We start from the raw sequence: 18820 nt of genomic DNA on the forward strand, positions 1-18820 counted from the left end.
CAAGAGATCCGTAAACAAACACTGGACTCATGTGTAAGTCTTGAGCTTCTTATTCAAAAGGTTCTTTGTATATTTTAATTCAAACAGAAGTATCTTAGAAAAGTCACAGCAGTTTATAATCTATATGTGCAAATCCAAATAGCTGATTTGAAGAATACTTATTTACAGCACACGACAGGTACATTGGCTTGGAATACATGTTTAAACACAATTTGGATGGCACAGAAAGCCTATTTTGTGACTTTTGGAGAGAGAATAGTTGACTTGAATCCAAGATGAAACTGCTCATAATCCTCTTGATGTGCACAAAGCATATGATTATAAACCTCAAAAGGCTGCTATAACAGCTAGGATTAAATATTGATACAATTAATAGAAGTTTTGGAATATAAAATAATACTTTGAGATCTTCAGATGGTGAGTGCTATAGAAATGACAAGAGCTTTGCAAACATGGATTAAGTATCCCAGTAGTGCTGTGTAAAGCTGCATGAATAATTGGATTTTTCAGTTCAGTTCTGAAAAATTGAAAAACTATTTATTTCAAGGAAAGCCTTGAGTGAATTTTTTTTTTAATTGGCAAATCAAAAAGTGGGGAGGGGAGATATTCTTTTTAGGTCAAGCAAATCATTTCATTCAATTCAAAATGCACTGTGAATTTTGATTTTGAGCAGTTAATTTTTATTTTAAAAACATTCAGAAACACTAAAGGAAATTTTGAAATGAAGTTATTTAAAACCAAAATATTGAAATGCTTAAAAAAAATTGACAAGCAATTCAGGAAAATTTGTATGAATATGTTAAATGATTTGGAGTGGCCAAATCTGCATTTTTTACCCCCAAACAATTGTGTGTAAAAGATTTTGCCCAGCTCTAGTGTGTATTGGCTTACTCCACAAATTGGGTAAACTACACCACAAAGACTTTCAATAATTTGCACAAAGAACTCCAGCCAATAGACCTGATCATAAATTTTTCAACAAAAGTTTTAATTCAATTTGGAACAAAAGCAAATTCCAAAAGACCACATCTTTTTGAGAACTGAAACCTCCACGTTTCAGCCAGCTCTACCAGCAATAAAACCCAGATTTCCTAACTTTAACCACCAGATTATTCTTTATGTTTGAGCTGTGAGAATTATTGAGAGCCATAAAATAGTTAGTGTGCTCTTAGAGACTGCTAGGACATAGAGTCCCATTGTCAGGATCACTAGTTACCAAACTTCTGTTAGTGAATTTTAAGTCACACAGAAAAATGATGAAAGACAAAAACACCTTATCACCCATAGACAAACACTTTTCACAAAGCAATCACTTTATATCTGACCTCTCACTTCTCATCCTAAAAAAAGAAACCTGCACAACCCTTTCAACAGATGAGTCTAGGAACTTAAATTCATAACTCTGCTAGATACTAAAACACAGAGACTCAAAAGAGACACAGGGTTTATGGCTTATTACAACAATTTGTAACACAACCTATTTCCTGCTAACCCTTAATTGCCCACTTCATCTTAAATGATGCATGTGATGCTTAATCTGACCCACCTGGTATTTAGCTTGAACACTCTGGTTCCTTTCCCCACACCTGAGAAAGAGCTCTGTAACACTCAAAAGCCTATTCCTTCCTCCAACAGAAATTAGTCTAATAAAAGATATTATCTCACCCACCTTGTCTCTGTTGTTTCAGTGAAGTATTCTTATAGTTTGTCTTATTCCTTGAGGATGCTTTTACTCAGTATCCTGGAAGGCTCAGAAAAGCTTAGTTTGTGTAGTTGATCTAAGTTCCTTAAACAAACCTGCTGCTGTCCAATTCACTTGCAGGCTTAAATTGGACTGGAGTTGTCCTCCCTGTGATGATTCTCACTTTGAGGATTATGGTGAATCCCAAACAATTCATAGTCCTATTTTACATGTCTATACATTTTAATTTAGCTATTTTGGGGGCACCTCAGACAGACCCTCAGCCTTGTCCATGAATAAGTCCTGCCTCATATTGCGAGTTGCTTGCCAAGTCATGAGCAGGAGGGAGCAACAAGAGCTATCGAAAGTCAAGGCTCAATCAGCAGCAGCCCTTAGAAGATTTGCTGGTTTGGGTAGTAGGATGGAAAACAGAAATAACTGGAGACATCCCTGTACCTTACCTGTCCTCAAGGTCTGGTTGCAGGGGAACAGATGATAAACATTGCCCCTCTTCCGAAGGGGAAAACTCTATCGGTGTATACAGATAAGCCTGACTGGTGTGAAGGGCTTCAGAATATGTTTGCTTCGAACTAAACCCAAATAAACATCGCATTGCCTGTACTTCAGACTTCTGGTCTTCTGCTTTCCGTTTGCATGACAAAAACCAGGGAAGGGGGTGAAGGGAAAACCCTCTTATATCTTGGTGCCATGACTCAGATGCATCATGTTGGATAGGAGGGTGGCAGCCAGGTAAATCCCCCTCCCTAACAGCCTGTGCAGCTGTTTGGAGGGGGTATGGTGGGCTCTCATTATGGTAGTTGTGAGTCCTTGAAAGCTGGGGTAACTGCCCATTCGAGCTACGTGGATGAGATTAAAAAGGAAATGGGGATAGTGTTAGGGGACTCAGAGGGATGGGGACTGGCTGAGGAGCCCACCCTCCTTGGTAAATGGGTAGCAGAATGAGATCTGTGCCCATGGGGACAAGATGCCTTCCAGGGAAAAGAGGCACTTAAGTCCACTTGTAAGAGGTTTGAAGTAAAGACAGCATGATGGGAGGCTGCCAGTAATCTTTCAAGTTTGGTGCTACTCTGGCAAAGGCAACTGGAGGATTGTAAATTAGAGTTAGGGGTGGCTAAAAATAATTTGGCACTACAAGGTTTGGATTCAAAAGCAGAGTGAACAGACCACCTTAAGAGAGAGGAGCTGGGACTTGGTCCTAGGGGAGTGAAGGAGGAAAAAAAGTTTCAAAGTGGAAAACAGAGAGTGAGCAGGTTAACCCATAGAGGTGCTTGGAAGCAGTTAACTGCAATGGAGAGGGGCACTCCTGCAACGCACTTGGGGTGCAAACAAAAGAAACAGACTCTGGGGGAACAAATTCAGGGTTTACAGAAGCGAGTAACAACCCCCACTCTTCTCCCAGAGGAAGGATACAAATCTAAGGGTAAGGGTTCCTAACTGTTTTAACTGTTAGCCTGTACTGTAAACTAACCTCACAGGGTTAATCGGTTGCTTTCCACCCCACCCACCCCTCTCCCACTTTTGTTCTTCTGAAAAATTGGATACTTATGGGAAATTTAATTGGATACTTATGGGAAATTTTTGGACAAAGCAGGACAGAGGTCTGCTATATTCCATTGAAATTTTTGGAGTAAAAGATCCCTGAGCAACCATGGAGACAAATATTTTACTGCCTTTTTAAATAATCCCAAGGTTGAAGAAGCACAGGGTAAGGCAGTTGTGTCTCAGGGGTTACAGGCAAAATGTACCACCTTAAAGAACTGAATGCAGAAGTAAGTGCTTTAAAGTGAGTAAAAAGTTTCAAGTAGCTTTTGTAGAAATTAATACTACAGAGTTTGGAGGGAATTTGGAGGGAAATAAACAGTTGGGAGTTGTGGAAACATTAAATGGTAACAGTTGTGAAGATGTTAAAGAGCAACAGTTGTGGTGTCATGAGAAGGAAGTTTGTGGTTTGAGAATAAAACCCAGTTATGTAAATGTAATATATGTGCAACTCGGTACAGTCACATTGAATGGAACACTGGTAGTTAAACAAATTATACAAAATTATAGTAGTCAGGTGACTACTACCACCACTATGGTTTTGTCCCCAGGAGCTTTTACAGCTATTCTGAAGGAAAATGGGCCCTTTTCCCACATAAATGGTTTGTAAATATGATTTAATCAAAATCACTAAAGAAATGTGGGGGGTTTCTATGGAAACTTGACTGTCTTTGATTGTACAAGATGGGAATGTAATCTGGGTAGAGTTGTGTAAAAAAAAAAAAAAAATAACGAAAGCAGTGCAAGGGTTGTTGGGCAAAAGAGAATGTTTGGGTGTGAATCTTTTTGAGTAATTATGTAAGGTTTTAAGGACCTAAACCAGCACTCATGGTTTGTAGATTTAAGAAAAATTGGTTTGGTTTGGTTTTTTAAATCAAAATGTAGTAAAGTTCATTTGAATCTCTCATTCAAAGTTACAACACTGACGGGGGGCGGAGGGTATACTGCTGGAGGAGGTTCCAGTACAACCTCAACTACTAGTGCTGCAGCTGCAACCAGGCTGGCAGAATGAGCCGGACAAGGAAGCCTCGATTAGCGTGGTGATCAGGGGAACACAAACCTGACGGCACACCAGAGATGGGGGCTTGCTCCTCCAAGCTCAGCTGCTCACAAAACACCCCAAGGAGAAGGAGGTACTCTAGTTTGGGAATTGAAGCTGGAAGGTGGTTTGGATTACCTGCTGTTTACATTAGCATTATTCTGTTACTGAAGTGGGAAGAGCTCTGTGCATTGTATCCTTGCTGGGATTATATGTGTCACGAGTAAATTTTTTAATTGCTTGACAGCCCTATTTTTAAAAAATCTCATGGTTTTTAAAGCAGTAGTGCTATTTGGAGCCTGAGCTGTGCGATTTTAAGCTTTTGTCTTAAAATTAAAGTAAATCTTTAGCTATTATGTTTCCAAGAGCATAAGAACGGGCATAGATCCATCAGACCAAAGATCCATCTAGCCCAGTGTCCTGTCTTCCAACATTGGCCAATGCCAGGGGCTGTAGAGGGAATGAACAAAGAAAGCCATTGATTAATAAACTGAGTGCAAACAGATGCCTGAGTTCACAGAGTCCCTGAAACAATGAGGTGGAAGGACTACCCCAAGGAGACTCCCCCTCTCTCTCTCTCTCTCTCTCTCTCTCTCTCTCTCTCTCAAAAAAGATCAAAAATATCACCAGTGCCCTCCCAAAATGTCAGATCAAAAAATTGTTTTCTCTACCTGTGAATGTAGCTTTCTTCTGACATACGTTGTTCTTGGTCATCACCATCACAATTTAACGATTCTGTGCTTGTTTACACTAACATCTTCACAGAATAGAGGGTGTATATATCAAAACGGCCTCCTATCATCGCTCACCCCTCTTAATTTGCCATTTAATTCTTGTATGAGATTCAGCAATAGTTGGGCTGTGATTTGTGCCTTAATTATAGAAATGTAAAAAGTTAACTCACTTTTGTGTATTTTGTGCATTTAAGAGCATCTACTCCAGTGTAGATTTTAGTGTAATACTATTGCCAAAAAAGCAATCATAATTCTGGGATGCATTAGCGGGAGTGTTGTAAGCAAGGCAAAAGAAGTAATTCTTCCGCTCTACCCCACACTGGTTAGGCCTCAACGGGAATATTGTGTTCAGTTCTGGGCACCACATTTCAGGAAAGATGTGGACAACCTCGAGAAAGTCTGGAGAAGAGAAACAAAAATGATTAAAAATCTAGAAAACATGACCTATGTGGAAATAGTGGAAAAAAATGAGTTTGTTTAATCTGGAGAAGAGAAGATTGAGAGTGGACATAACAGTTTTCAAGTACATAAAAGTTTTTTTACAAGGAGAGGGGGAGAAAAATTGTTCTCATTAACCTCTGAGGACAGAACAAGAAGCAATGGGCTTAAATTGCAGCAATGGCAGTTTAGGTTGGACATTAGGAAAAAATTCCTAACTGTCAGGGTAATTAAGCGCCGGAACAAATTACCGAGGGAGGTTGTGGAATCTCTGTCATTGAAAGTTTTTAAGAACAGGTTAGATGAACTCCTGTCAGGGATGGTCTAAATAATATTTAGTCCTGCCTTGAGTGCAGGGCATTGGACTAGAAGATCTCTTGAGGTCCCTTCCCTACGTTTCTATTATTCTATGATTCTATAGGTGTATGTGCCGACAAGAAGTCGTATCTTTAAAGTTTAAAAATGGAAAACAATTTTGAACTTCCTATTTTAGAGTTGCTTGTAAGATAAGATTCAGCTGCAACTTTACTACATCTTGCCAGCAGCAGCTACCTTACCCCAGAAGATGAATGTTTGCAAAAATATGTACATTCCTTTAGCAAAATAACAGCTGCTTTTTCTTGGCAATGGTAGTTTACAAACCCCATGAGAGAGCACTTTGGGATTTTTCTTAAATCCTTGTCAAAATGTAACTGAATAAAGATCAGAGTTTTTGAAGAATGACTTGCTGGACAATTGTGGGGTTTTGTGTTAGACTTTGGTGCTGAAGCATTTTGGTGTTAAGCACTGTTGTTGAATGAGCTGGACAGAAAATCCTTCAGTAGAGTGTGGATGACTGAATGTTACATTGTGAAAGTCTTGGGAGAGAGGGTGTCATATAATGTAAGATTTCCTTGATGTTGTGGGAACAGAATAGTTTTTATGAGCTGAGCAGTAAGAAACCAAAGGAAACTATTTTGCCATTAGAAAAGGAGTACTTGTGGCACCTTAGAGACTAACCAATTTATTTGAGCATAAGCTTTCATGAGCTACAGCTTCATCGGATGAAGTGAGCTGTAGCTCACGAAAGCTTATGCTCAAATAAATTGGTTAGTCTCTAAGGTGCCACAAGTACTCCTTTTCTTTTTGCGAATACAGACTAACACGGCTATTACTCTGAAACCTGTTATTTTGCCATTATAATATATGGGAGGGGGTTGTTACTATTATGCAGACAACTTTTGTTTTTGTGAATCACTTATGTTTTGACTTTAAGATGTTACAGTGTTAGAATGTTGAGAGGCTTAAGAAAGAGAGAGAGGCTATATGTCTAAGATGAATGTGTGCGTGCCTATGTGTGTGCTCAACTTTTATTGTAGAATTAAGGAATTGGACCTGATTCAACCTTGAGATCTGCACTGATAAATGGAGGGAGGCAGACTGCTCCTGGAGTCAGGCAGTGCACTAGGAGTGTAGGGGCAGGTCTATACTTAAGATGTTTCATTGACAGGAGAGCTCTCCTGTCCAGTGTAGTTAATCCACCTCCCCGAGAGGTGGTAGACATGTCAGCAGGAGAAGTTCTCCCGTCGACACAGGGGTTAGGTTGGTATAACTATGTCACTCGGGTGTGGATTTTTCATACCCCTGAGTGACGCTATACTGATATAGGTCTGTAGTGTAGACCTGGTTTTGGTGCAGCAATGTAAATGGCCCACGAACCCTGTTCTGCCAGGAGGCCTACAGAGCAGCTACTCCCTACCATGGGATGGGTCCCCCACTCAGGTGCCTGCTCTCATGGGTATAGGGAAACAATCTGAATTTGGCCTGTTGTCTCTGAGTTATGTATACAACTACTTCAAAGTCAGCTTATGATTTTGTTAAGCTAATTTTGGTAAAATTATGGAAAATACAGTTATATTTACAGAACTGTAGTACCTGTGGTTAATGTTTTGTGTATTTAATCACATTTGTAGGTGCCAACATTGTTTTAATGTAGGGTGACCAGTCAGCCAGTGTGAAAAATCGGGATGGGGGTGGGGGGGTAATAGGAGCCTATATAAGAAAAAGACCCAATATCGGTTATGTCCCTATAAAATCAGGACATCTGGTCTCCCTATTTTAATGCTGCTTCTTAAAAAGTGTAAAATGTACCAGTCTACACTTCCAGGATCTTTGGATACTTACAGACAGAGAATCATTGGTAATTGGCAAACAGGTGATGTTTGCAACCCATGTTTATAAATATTACATTATTCACAAGTACAGCTGGATATAGGCAGGGATGAGCATACATTTTACAAACAATGATATGCCAAGATAAAAGGCGTACTCTTCTTGACATAGCAAGTGACTGATGATGACAGAAGGAGAAGGAGAACTGGGAATGATGCTTCTGAGTGTGCTGTGCTTAGATTCAAATGTTTATGTTTAACAAATGAGAACTAGCACTATAAGTTCTCTTGCACGCTACATGCATAACAAGATTGCAGACATTTAAATAAGTAATCGTGCTTGGTCACTAACCACTTTTATGCCTGTGTTTTGAATATGATGTTTGTGAAACATTGTGGCATGACCAAATATCCGATAGAGGCATTAGCTACATTGAATCTACGTCAAACAGAAAAAAAACTTTATTATATGTAGCAAGGCACCTCCTCTGTCTTGCCGGACTCAGCACTTCCCCCTCTGGCAATGGGGAGTCTGGGGTAAATCAGCCCCACTCTGGACAGTGCTTGGCTTCCTCCACTCTGGTTTTACTTATCAGTATTTTCAAGGTAGGCCTTGGGGCAGCCCAGGAGTGCTCCTCCACCAAACAAAGAGAAACAAATTTACAAACACAAAAACAAAGGGGAGATACCTTTCCCTGCCCTCTCGCTGTGGATGTTGTCCTGGTGTTGTCCCCGGGGTGTCAGCCCTTCCCCTAAACGGGAACACAGGTTTGGTTGTTTCCCCTATGGGGAGGAGAACAGCCTCTCACCCTGGAGAAACCTATCTCCCCGCTTCCATTAGCCCTGCAGCAGCTTGTGTCTCCTCCCTCTGTCACCAGAGGAGGGGTTTTGAAAGGTCTCAGGCAGCCCTCGGGTGGCAATGCCTGGGGGAGGGGCATACAGGTTAAAGTGCCCCCCCCCATCCTGATTGGCCTGTCGAGGGTGGGAAGGGCGAGGGGCTCTGTCCTGCTCTCCCTGTGCCTCCCCCCGGCACAGTAGTTCACCCTGGAAGCCGGGCGGGGAGTGGGATGGAGCTGCTTCTGGCTGGGGGGCAGGACTGGCCCGCTCCCTGCCCAGGCTCAGCTGATGGGCACAGGGGCCAAGCGAGCCAGAACCTCCTTTTCCCTCCCTGGCATGCTCAGCCCTTGTCCCTGGCAGCTGAGCTCAGGCAGGGAGTGGGCTGCTGCTGCCTCCCAGCCAGGCTCTTTCAGGCAGAAGCAGCTCTGTCATGTTCCCCACTCGGCTGATAGGGAGAGTGGCTGAACAATCTCAGGTCGGAGGCATAGGGAGAGAAGGACAGAGCCTCCCCCTTGTGATGTTGCACCCCACAATGCTTTATGGGAATATGCTTATGAATGTAATATAACATAACTAGAATATGTTTTATGCTACATATGCATTGTAACATATCTCTGTAAAGGTTATGATCTACTGAATCTATTCATCCTATTTGTATGCATGTGTCATTGCTGTATTCAAAGTTATGAATATTGGCTGTGTACTTGTTTGATTTTAAGTACCCTTAGTAAGGCATTTGGTCAGCTTCTTTAGAGAGGAATGTGCAAGTTAAGTGCCCAATCAAGAAACACTGAATGGACAATGGATCTTGGAAGGCTCCAATCCGCATAAGAAGTCTACCTGAGGACATTTAAGGTAGCATTTGAACAATGGCTGCTACCTGTAAGTTCTCATGCATGGATATGTGACTTGCCCATGTGACTCCAAATCTCCATTTTGTAGCTGGATTTTACACAGGGTGGGGAGGGGTGTCCACCCACAAGAGAGAGTCTATTTAAATCCTGGGGAGACCCTCTCCACCCCCAAAAGATACCTGAAAGAAACTGGAACAAAGGACAGTAACCACAGGGGGCGTGAGTGCTTGCTGGACCCAAGGGGGGTCTATAAAAGAAAGCTTACTGGAACACCTCTGAGGGTGAGGTTTTATCTGTATTCACTTTTCTTACTGTATTAGACATAGACTTGTGTGTTCCATTTTATTTTGCTTGGTAATTCACTTTGTTCTGTCTATTATTACTTGGAACCACTTAAATCCTACTTTTTGTATTTAATAAAATCATTTTTTATTTATTAATTAACCCAGAGTATGCATTAATACCTGGGGGAGGGGGGCAAACAGCAATGCGTATCTCTCTCTCAGTGTTACAGAGGGCGAACAATTTATGAGTTTACCTTGCATAAGCTTTATACAGGGTAAAAGGGATTTATTTGGGGTTTGGACCCCATTGGGAGCTGGGCATCTGAGTGTTAGAGACAAGAACACTTCTTAAGATGTTTTCTGTTAAGCCTGCAGCTGTTGGGGGACATGGTTCAGACCTGGGTCTGGGTTTGCAGCAGGCTAGCGGGTCTGGCTCAAACCAGTCAGAGCACTGAAAGAGTCCCAAGCTGGCAGGGAAAACAGGTTAGTAGTCTTGGCAGCCCCAAGGGGGTTTCTGTGATCCAGCCCATCACACCCCACACACAGGTAACATGGGGCAGGGAGCGCTGGAAGCCCCAGGCTTGGCTCGGGGTGGGGGGTCATTGGGGAGAAGAGACACGTGGGGCAGTCACGTATCCCCCCCCTTTGATTGTGCCCTCCCATTATGGGGAGGCACGAGTCGCTTGTAGAAAAGGGCCTTTATCATTTTGGAGCTAACATACCTGCCTTCCACCACCCTCTTTCAGCTGTCCAGCCTGACTTTGTCACTTACAGAATGGATTCGTCCTTTGAACTCCAAAATGTAGGAATGGAAAATCACCCTTGAGATTTTTCCCCCATTTATTTATTGCAAAGGTGTTATAGAGCTGGAAGGTTCCCAGTGTAGCACACCCTTCTGCTATATTAGAAAATTAAAGAAAATTCCAGAGGATAATCTCCTGAAAGGAAACACCAGATGGAATAAACCACAGAAGGTTTATCCTGCAAATGTCATTTTACTCATGCAAGTAGTCCCACTGAAGTCCATAAAGGAGAGTGATCTACTTATAGTCCCATTGATCCGCTCCATTGAACTCTACAGGAAGAGAGAGTACAGTTACTTGTGTACATGTTTGTGAGATCAGGCCCCAAGTCAGTACTAGACGAGCTTTACTAGTAGATGAAGCTCAGAGGGGTCAGGGAAAACAGTGTTCTGTTGATACCAGCTGTAGTTAAAATTAGGCATTATCTCAGTGCAGAATTATAAGGCACATTTGGCCCAAAGTTTATCAACAGGTTTTTCAGTTACATTTCCTTTCTTGTTATTTTTTTTTTAACACCCTTTTAAAGGGAGGTGAATAACAGCCCTACAGACATAACAAAACTTATTCAGACAACTGTGGAGCTGAAACCAAAGAACTAATTATGGTATATAACCCTTCCTTCAATTCCGCCCATTTCTTTGTGGGAGAAAAAAAAGGCAACCTTCTAAAAGTACAAACAACAATTAACTGTTAAATAAATCATATAGTTAAAAACAAAGCCTCAAACCTGAAAACATTCAGTCAGAGGAGTAACATTATGCAGTTAAGTTGTGTCATTGGATTAAACTGGGCAAATTCTGCTCACATTTCCTCCAGCATCCATGCAGAGTACAGTGAGTATGGATATTCTGCTGTATCCGATAGTAGAATTCAATCCAGTAGCACTACTTAAGTGCATAAAAGTAAACCGTTCATTAAAGGTTTGCAGGATCCAGACCGAATGGAGAGGACAAAACGTCCCCATAGTACACACTCCTATAGTCATGGAAAATTGCATAACAATAATCAAGAGTTGCAAGTGTGAATTCTGATAGCTGAAAGCTAAAGCTAATGGTAATGTTCTGGTTGTCTTTTCAAGCTCTGGTTTCAGACTTTGAAGAATCTATAAAATTCTTCAAAGCAGAGCTAGCTATATTGTACCAATATAACTGTAACTTTGACAGTTTGCTTCATCCAACTAAATTCTTTTATTTATATAACTGTCCACATTTCACTTGTGATATTTCTAGAAGTGACCCCCCCCCATGCTCATTTAAATAGTGATAGATGGCATTTATGAAATGAAATACTGAAGTTCCAAAGCAACGGATAAAAGGATTCACTTTTACACCACACTGAAATCGTTTTGTTCCCTAGAATTTGAGCAAAGTTGTAATGAAAATGCTCTCTCTCAGGATATTGAGCGCTGTGCATGAAACTTCAATCTTGGACAAGCATTTAGGTAAAATCTGGTCTTAGACCTTGAAGTGTCAGCCAAACCTCTGCTGGTGCCTTGTAAAATCTTGTGGCAAATTGCTAGGTCCATAGTGAAGTAAGTTGGGAAGCTGATATCTGTGTATTGTCAATTTCCTTAAATGCAACCCCTCTTTGCCTTCCCCCACCCTTTGTTTGTCCCTTCAGCAGACAATAAAAAGTAATATTGAAATGTTCGTGTCATTCTGATGTATTTTTCTCCTGCTTTCTTGGAAGCATTTGTTACCTTATTAGATTTCAAAAGTTTAAGGATAGGTAGGCAGATCTGTGCTTGTGTTATTTCTGCCGCTCTACCCCACCAATTTTGGATCTGACACCCTGTGTGAGGCCTTTCTATGTAAAGAGTGGGAAGCTGAGGGTTCAGTTTAAGGGTGTCAGAGAGCAATTTCTGAAGAAAACCAATAGCACCTCTCTTCACACAGTTCTAATATATAAATGTTGTTTTTTCTAGGTCTGTTCGCCAGCCTGTCCTCTTTCTCTTTGTATTTGTCCATTCTGGGTTTTTTTCCAAAGAGGCAGTTGCATCCATAAGCTTGTTCATTTCAACTGCAGTTTTTGTAATACACTTTCCAAGTATGGCATGTAAGATTTAATATCTGTGATATCGCCAGAAGGTCCAAGAATATTTTTTGTAATCCTGGCCAGTCTCCCTGTCTGGTGTCTTTCAGTGCTGCTGTGCCTTCAGCAAAGATCCACAGAGGTGCAGCTTTCAATGCTATGATTCAGCTGGCCTGGGACTTGTGTTACCTTTTTATTAACAGGAATCCATTTTTTTCTTCAATTCTATTCAGGCAATTAATTTAAACTTTTTATGGCAAACTTGTTGCTTGTCCAAAATATTGAGGAGCGAGCAGGTCAGAAATCAGGCAGTCCTCTCCTTGCCAGGTACCGTATGACACACTCTTACCCCATCAACTAATATAATAGAGGTTGTTAAACAGCCATCAGTCTGTTGGGCCCAGATTCTCAAAGGTATTTAGGCTCCTAATCTCCAATGGACTGCCTGATTTCTGATCTGCTCACTCCTCAATATTTTGGACAAGCAACAAGTTTGTCATGATTTCATTGGGAGTCAGGAGCCTAAATACTTTTGAAAGTCTGGGCCTTGATCCCTACTAAACTGGTGTAGAATTGACCCAAGAACCTTCCTCGGCATTAGTAGCCACCCAATATGTTAGTTACATCCTAAGGACAATGATGCAAGCATTTGTTGCTATCCAACTTAAATACTCTGTTTCAATTCATGACCATGTCATCTGCATGTCATATTTTAGCTTGAAGAGACTGATTCCAAAACATGTGAGGGTTCCCATTGTAAATCATCATTACATTTACTCACAGTGCTCCTTTCTGTCCCTGCTGTGCCAGCCCAAAGCTACACATGTTAGTCATGTTGCTTAATGTACTGCTGGAAGGCTCTCTAATACTACAGTGATGAGAACATGCATAGAATAGAAAACTGAGACCTCACAAAACTGAGTCAACTATGCTAAAGTCAGTGGAGTTGCAAGAATTTATATTGTCTCAGCTGAGTCCATTAAATTATTGAATTATTAAATTATCTTTCTTATAGATGTCCAAAGTACCCTGTTGCTCTTCTCATTACTTGATTGGATTAAAAGGAGCAGGGGTGAGAGAAAGAGTGTCACAAGAAAAATAGTAGTAACCATTGTTAGGGGGGATAGGAACCCTGCTCCAGAAACATAAATTGAGGCCTTGCCATGAATTTGTATTTCAGTTATTCAGAACAGTTGTCTACCTTCAAAAGAAAAGAAAAATCTTCTAGATATCTGTACCTGCTTCTGTTGACTACAACCAAAAGATGGCAGCATTCCACTGGGCACTGCTACGCAGACCATAAAACTGCACAAGCTGCAGTTGTCCAAACCCTTCAAAGTGATGCAAAACCTGCCATTTCTAATTGTGCTGGTCAGGCTTTTCATCATAATTCTTGCTATTCCAAAGCTTATATTGGGTGATTAAGAATAATTATCTCCTGAACATGCTTTTTCTCACAAAACTTTACTAAAATTGCCAACCTTTTTGTGTGAACAGGGAACTTTTGAGTGGTTTCAGACTTATTTTGGTCATGTCTCTGTCACCTTATTATAAATGAATGAATGTCTACTGGATCCTCCCAACAGTGGTCATGCATGAATTTTGGCAACCGGGTTTGATATTCTGAAAACTCAACTATGTTCATTGCCAGGCATGGTTTTAAAAAAAAAAAGGGTAGGGGGGTGGGAAACTGACAACTCTAAAAAAGGGGGGGGGGAGATTTTCCTCCTAAAATCTGTGGAATTTCTGAAGGGATTTTTTGCTTTGAGTGCTCTCCAAACATTAACTCTCAACACCCATGTGAGGTAGATAAGTATCCTCTCCACGTTAGCTAGGGAAACTGAGGCAGAATAAGAGCCAGATTTTTAAAGACATATAAATATACAGATAGGTACCTTCTGGAATTTTCAAAAGTACCTAACTCTCATTGATGTTAAACACAGTGAAGTGTCTAGGTACTTTTTGAAAGTTCCACTGGATGCCTATCTGCATCTTTAGATGCCTAAATACCTTTAAAAATATGTCTCTAGTTGACTTGCCCAGTGCAGCTTATGTACATTTACTGCCTTTGCAGCTGTAGCAAGTGTGAGAGAGAATTCCTACAATCTTGCAAGTTTCTTCATGAGAGAGCAACGTGGTCTAGCTCAGTGGTTCTCAAACTAGGGCCGCCGATTGTTCAGGGAAAGCCCCTGGCGGGCCGGGCTGGTTTATTTACCTGCCGCAGTTCGCCGCTCCAGGCCAATGGGGACAGCAGGAAGGGCAGCCAGCACATCCCTCAGCCCGCGCTGCTTCCCGCAGCCCCCATTGGCCTGGAGCGGCGAACCGTGGCCAGTGGGAGCCACAATCGGCTGGAACTGCGGATGTGGCAGGTAAACAAACCGGCCCGGCCCGGGCTTTCTCTGAACAAGCAGCGGCCCTAGTTTGAGAACCACTGGTCTAGCTGACACTACTAAACACATTACATTTTAATGTCATTTTTAAGGATAGCAACTGCGTCCATTTTTGAAAGAGCTGAATGTTAAAGTAGTTGCATACCAAAATACAGCCTTGTTCTTAAAGAGCACTTTATGAAATAAATGACTGGAACATCAAAACATGAAAGCGTGGCTGGGTGTAAGCTCAATAGCAGGATATTACTGATCCAGTGACCAATGTGAAAACCTTAACAATATTGACACTTAATTTTAAACTCTTTTGTGATTGTCCCTTAACTTGAATGGCTTATTAAGAGATCATATTTTGCGTGATGCTATTGTCTGTCAGGCTCAAAAAGTCTACGATGCACTAGCTTACATTCTAAAGCTTATCAGCATATTTAGAAGAGCTGAAAACTCTAATTTTAAATGAAAGTTTAGATTATATACACTGAGTTCCCTTTACATCACATGTTAGATGTCTGATTTCAGAACTGTAGGATCAATGAGGTAACTATAATAGGACTGCTTGGAAATAGTGACCATAATATAACAACATTTAACATTCCTGTGGTTGGAAGAACACCTCAGCAGCCCAGCACTGTGGCATTTAATTTCAGAAAGGGGAACTATGCAAAAATGAGGAGGTTAGTTAAACAGAAATTAAAAGGTACAGTGACCAGAGTGAAATCCCTGCAAGCTGCATGGGCACTTTTCAAAGACACCATACTAGAGGCTCAATTTAAATGTATACCCCAAATTAAAAAAACACAGTAAAAGAACTAAAAAAAGAGTCACGGGGGCTTAACAACCATGTAAAAGAAGCAGTAAGAGATAAAAAGGCATCTTTTAAAACGTGGAAGTCAAATCCTAGTGAGGTAAATAGAAAGGAGCATAAACACTGCCAAATTAAATGTAAAAATGTAATAAAAAAAGCCAAAAAGGCGTCTGAAGAACAGCTAGCCAAAAACTCAAAAGGTAATAACAAAATGTTTTTTAAGTACATCAGAAGCAGGAAGCCTGCTAAACAACCAGTGGGGCCCCTGGACGATCGAGATACAAGAGGAGCACTTAAAGACGATAAAGTTATCACAGAGAAACTAAATGAATTCTTTGCTTCAGTCTTCACGGCTGAGGATGTTAGGGAGATTCCCAAATCTGAGCAGTCTTTTGTAGGTGACAAATCTGAGGAATTGTCACACATTGAAGTGACACTAGAGGAGGTTTTGGAATTAATTGAGAAACTTAACAGTAATAAGTCACCGAGACCAGATGGCATTCACCAAGAGTTCTGAAAGAACTCAAATGTGAAATTGTGGAACTATTAACTACGGTTTGTAACCTGTCTTTTAAATCAACTACTGCACCCAATGACTGGAAGATAGCTAATGTAACTCCAATATTAAAGAAGGGCTCTAGAGGTGATCCTGGCAATTACAGACCGGTAAGTCTAACGTCAGTACTGGGCAAATTAGTTGAAACAATAGAAAAGAATAAAATTGTCAGACACATAGAAGAACATAAATTGTTGCACAAAAGTCAGCATGGTTTCTGTAAAGGGAGAGCATGTCTTACTAATCTATTAGAGTTCTCTGAGGGGGTCAACAAACATGTGGACAAGGAGGATCCAGTGGACATAGTGTACTTAGATTTCCAGAAAGCCTTTGACAAGGTCCCTCACCAAAGGCTCTTATGTAAATTAAGTTGTCATGGGGTAAGAGGGAAGATCCTTTCATGGATTGAGAACTGGTTAAAAGACAGGGAACAAAGGATAGGAATAAATGGTAAATTTTCAGAATGGAGAGGGGTGACTAGTGGTGTTCCCCAAGGGTCAGTTCTAGGACCAATCCTATTCAACCTATTCATAAATGATCTGGAGAAAGGGGTAAACAGTGAGGTGGCAAAGTTTGTAGATGATACTAAACTGCTCAAGATAGTTAAGACCAAAGCAGACTGTGAAGAACTTCAAAAAGATCTCACAAAACTAAGTGATTGGGCAACAAAATGGCAAATGAAATTTAATGTGGATAAATGTAAAGTAATGCACATTGGAAAAAATAACCCCAACTATACATACAATATGATGGGGGCTAAGTTAGCTACAACTAATCAGGAGAAATATCTTGGCATCATCGTGGATAGTTCTCTGAAGACGTCCATGCAGTGTGCAGCGGCAGTCGAAAAAGCAAATGGGATGTTAAGAATCATTAAAGAAGGGATAGAGAATAAGACAGAGAATATCTTATTGCCCTTATATAAATCCATGGTATGCCCTGAATACTGCATACAGATGTGGTCCCCTCATCTAAAAAAAGATATACTGGCATTAGAAAAGGTTCAGAAAAGGGCAACTAAAATGATTCAGGATTTGGAACGGGTCCCATATGAGGAGAGATTAAAGAGGCTAGGACTTTTCAGCTTGGAAAAGAGGAGACTAAGGGGGGATATGATAGAGGTATATAAAATCATGAGTGCTGTGGAGAAAGTGAATAAGGAAAAGTTATTTACTTGTTCCCATAATATAAGAACTAGGGGCCACCAAATGAAATTAATGGGTAGCAGGTTTAAAACAAATAAAAGGAAGTTCTTCTTCACTCAGTGCACAGTCAACCTGTGGAACTCCTTGCCTGAGGAGTTTGTGAAGGCTAGGATTATAACAGGGTTTAAAAGAGAACTGGATAAATCCATGGAGGTTAAGTCCATTAATGGCTAGTAGCCAGGATGGGTAAGGAATGGTGTCCCTAGCCTCTGTTTGTCAGAGGGTGGAGAAGGATGGCAGGAGAGAGATCACTAGATCCTTACCTGTTAGGTTCACTTCCTCTGGGGCACCTGGCATTGGCCACTGTCGGTAGACAGGATACTGGGCTGGATGGACCTTTGGTCTGACCCAGTATGGCCATTCTTATGTTCTTATGTTCTAATGCACTAACCTGCACTCTCCAGGCACATGTGGTCTAGTAATTCTGTGGTCATTGTAGCAATGGGTTTGTTGCAGAACGTCTTGCAGCTGAGTATTCAGAATATCATGCCTGGTTGCCAAAAATTATGTACTGGCCCAGTTCGGAGGATCCAGTAGACATTCCAGGAGCTCTGGAATTACAGGTTATTCAATATACTCACTATGACCCACTAAGTAGGAGCTCTTAGTTCAAGTTTCAACCAGGGTTCCATTATCAAACGATTTTTTTATGCCCCTTATATTTTTGAAGTGGAAAAATGCATTTTCAGCTTTCAACCATTATGATTATGCTCAGGGCAGACTAGAATTAGAGTCTGAACATTTGAAGGCAGCTAGTTAAACCATTTCTTGGTGCTTAAAAATGACTAACTCTCTTTTGGATCCCACTAGTCAAAAACAGTTCAGCTGTAACAATTCCAGCTTTAAATACAGCTAAACATCATTAAAATCTTGATTAGATATAATCTAATCCTTTAATGGACTAGTTAAAATACTTACCTATAAAAATTATCCTATTGTTTGGTCCACTTCATAAAATGGGCATGACCCCATGCATACCTTTTAAGGTGTATTCCGAGCAAGGAGAGACAAGGAGCAAGGCACTGGTTACATGAGAACTTCACTGGGCCGGGCAGATGAAATGAGGCTGAGCTGGAAGTCTTCAAAGATGTAAAGCTCAGCAATGGATATGAAGGTAAGGAGAGACAGTTCCCCCATGGACCTTCATGACAGTCACTTGTGCCAGTTAAGTCCCTAGGTAGAAACCTACTAAGTCAGTGTGGGGGTTAAATGCCAATAGTGTTTCCAGAGTCAATGGAACTGCCTAAAAGAAACTAAGGGCAGCAGCCCAAGGCTTCGCACCCAGACATGAGATAATCTGGTGCTCCTCAGTCTGGATAGGAGAATCAGGCCCTAGAGCCTTGCACTTATGTCTGAGTAGATCAGGAGTAATCCCACTGAATTCAGTGGTGTCTTACCTGTGTGAAAGAATAGTCTAGTTGAGGGGTTTTGTTTGTTTGTTTAAGAGTATAGGCTG

This window comes from Lepidochelys kempii, chromosome 1 (genome assembly GCF_965140265.1).
Source record: "Lepidochelys kempii isolate rLepKem1 chromosome 1, rLepKem1.hap2, whole genome shotgun sequence".
Taxonomy (NCBI): domain Eukaryota; kingdom Metazoa; phylum Chordata; order Testudines; family Cheloniidae; genus Lepidochelys; species Lepidochelys kempii.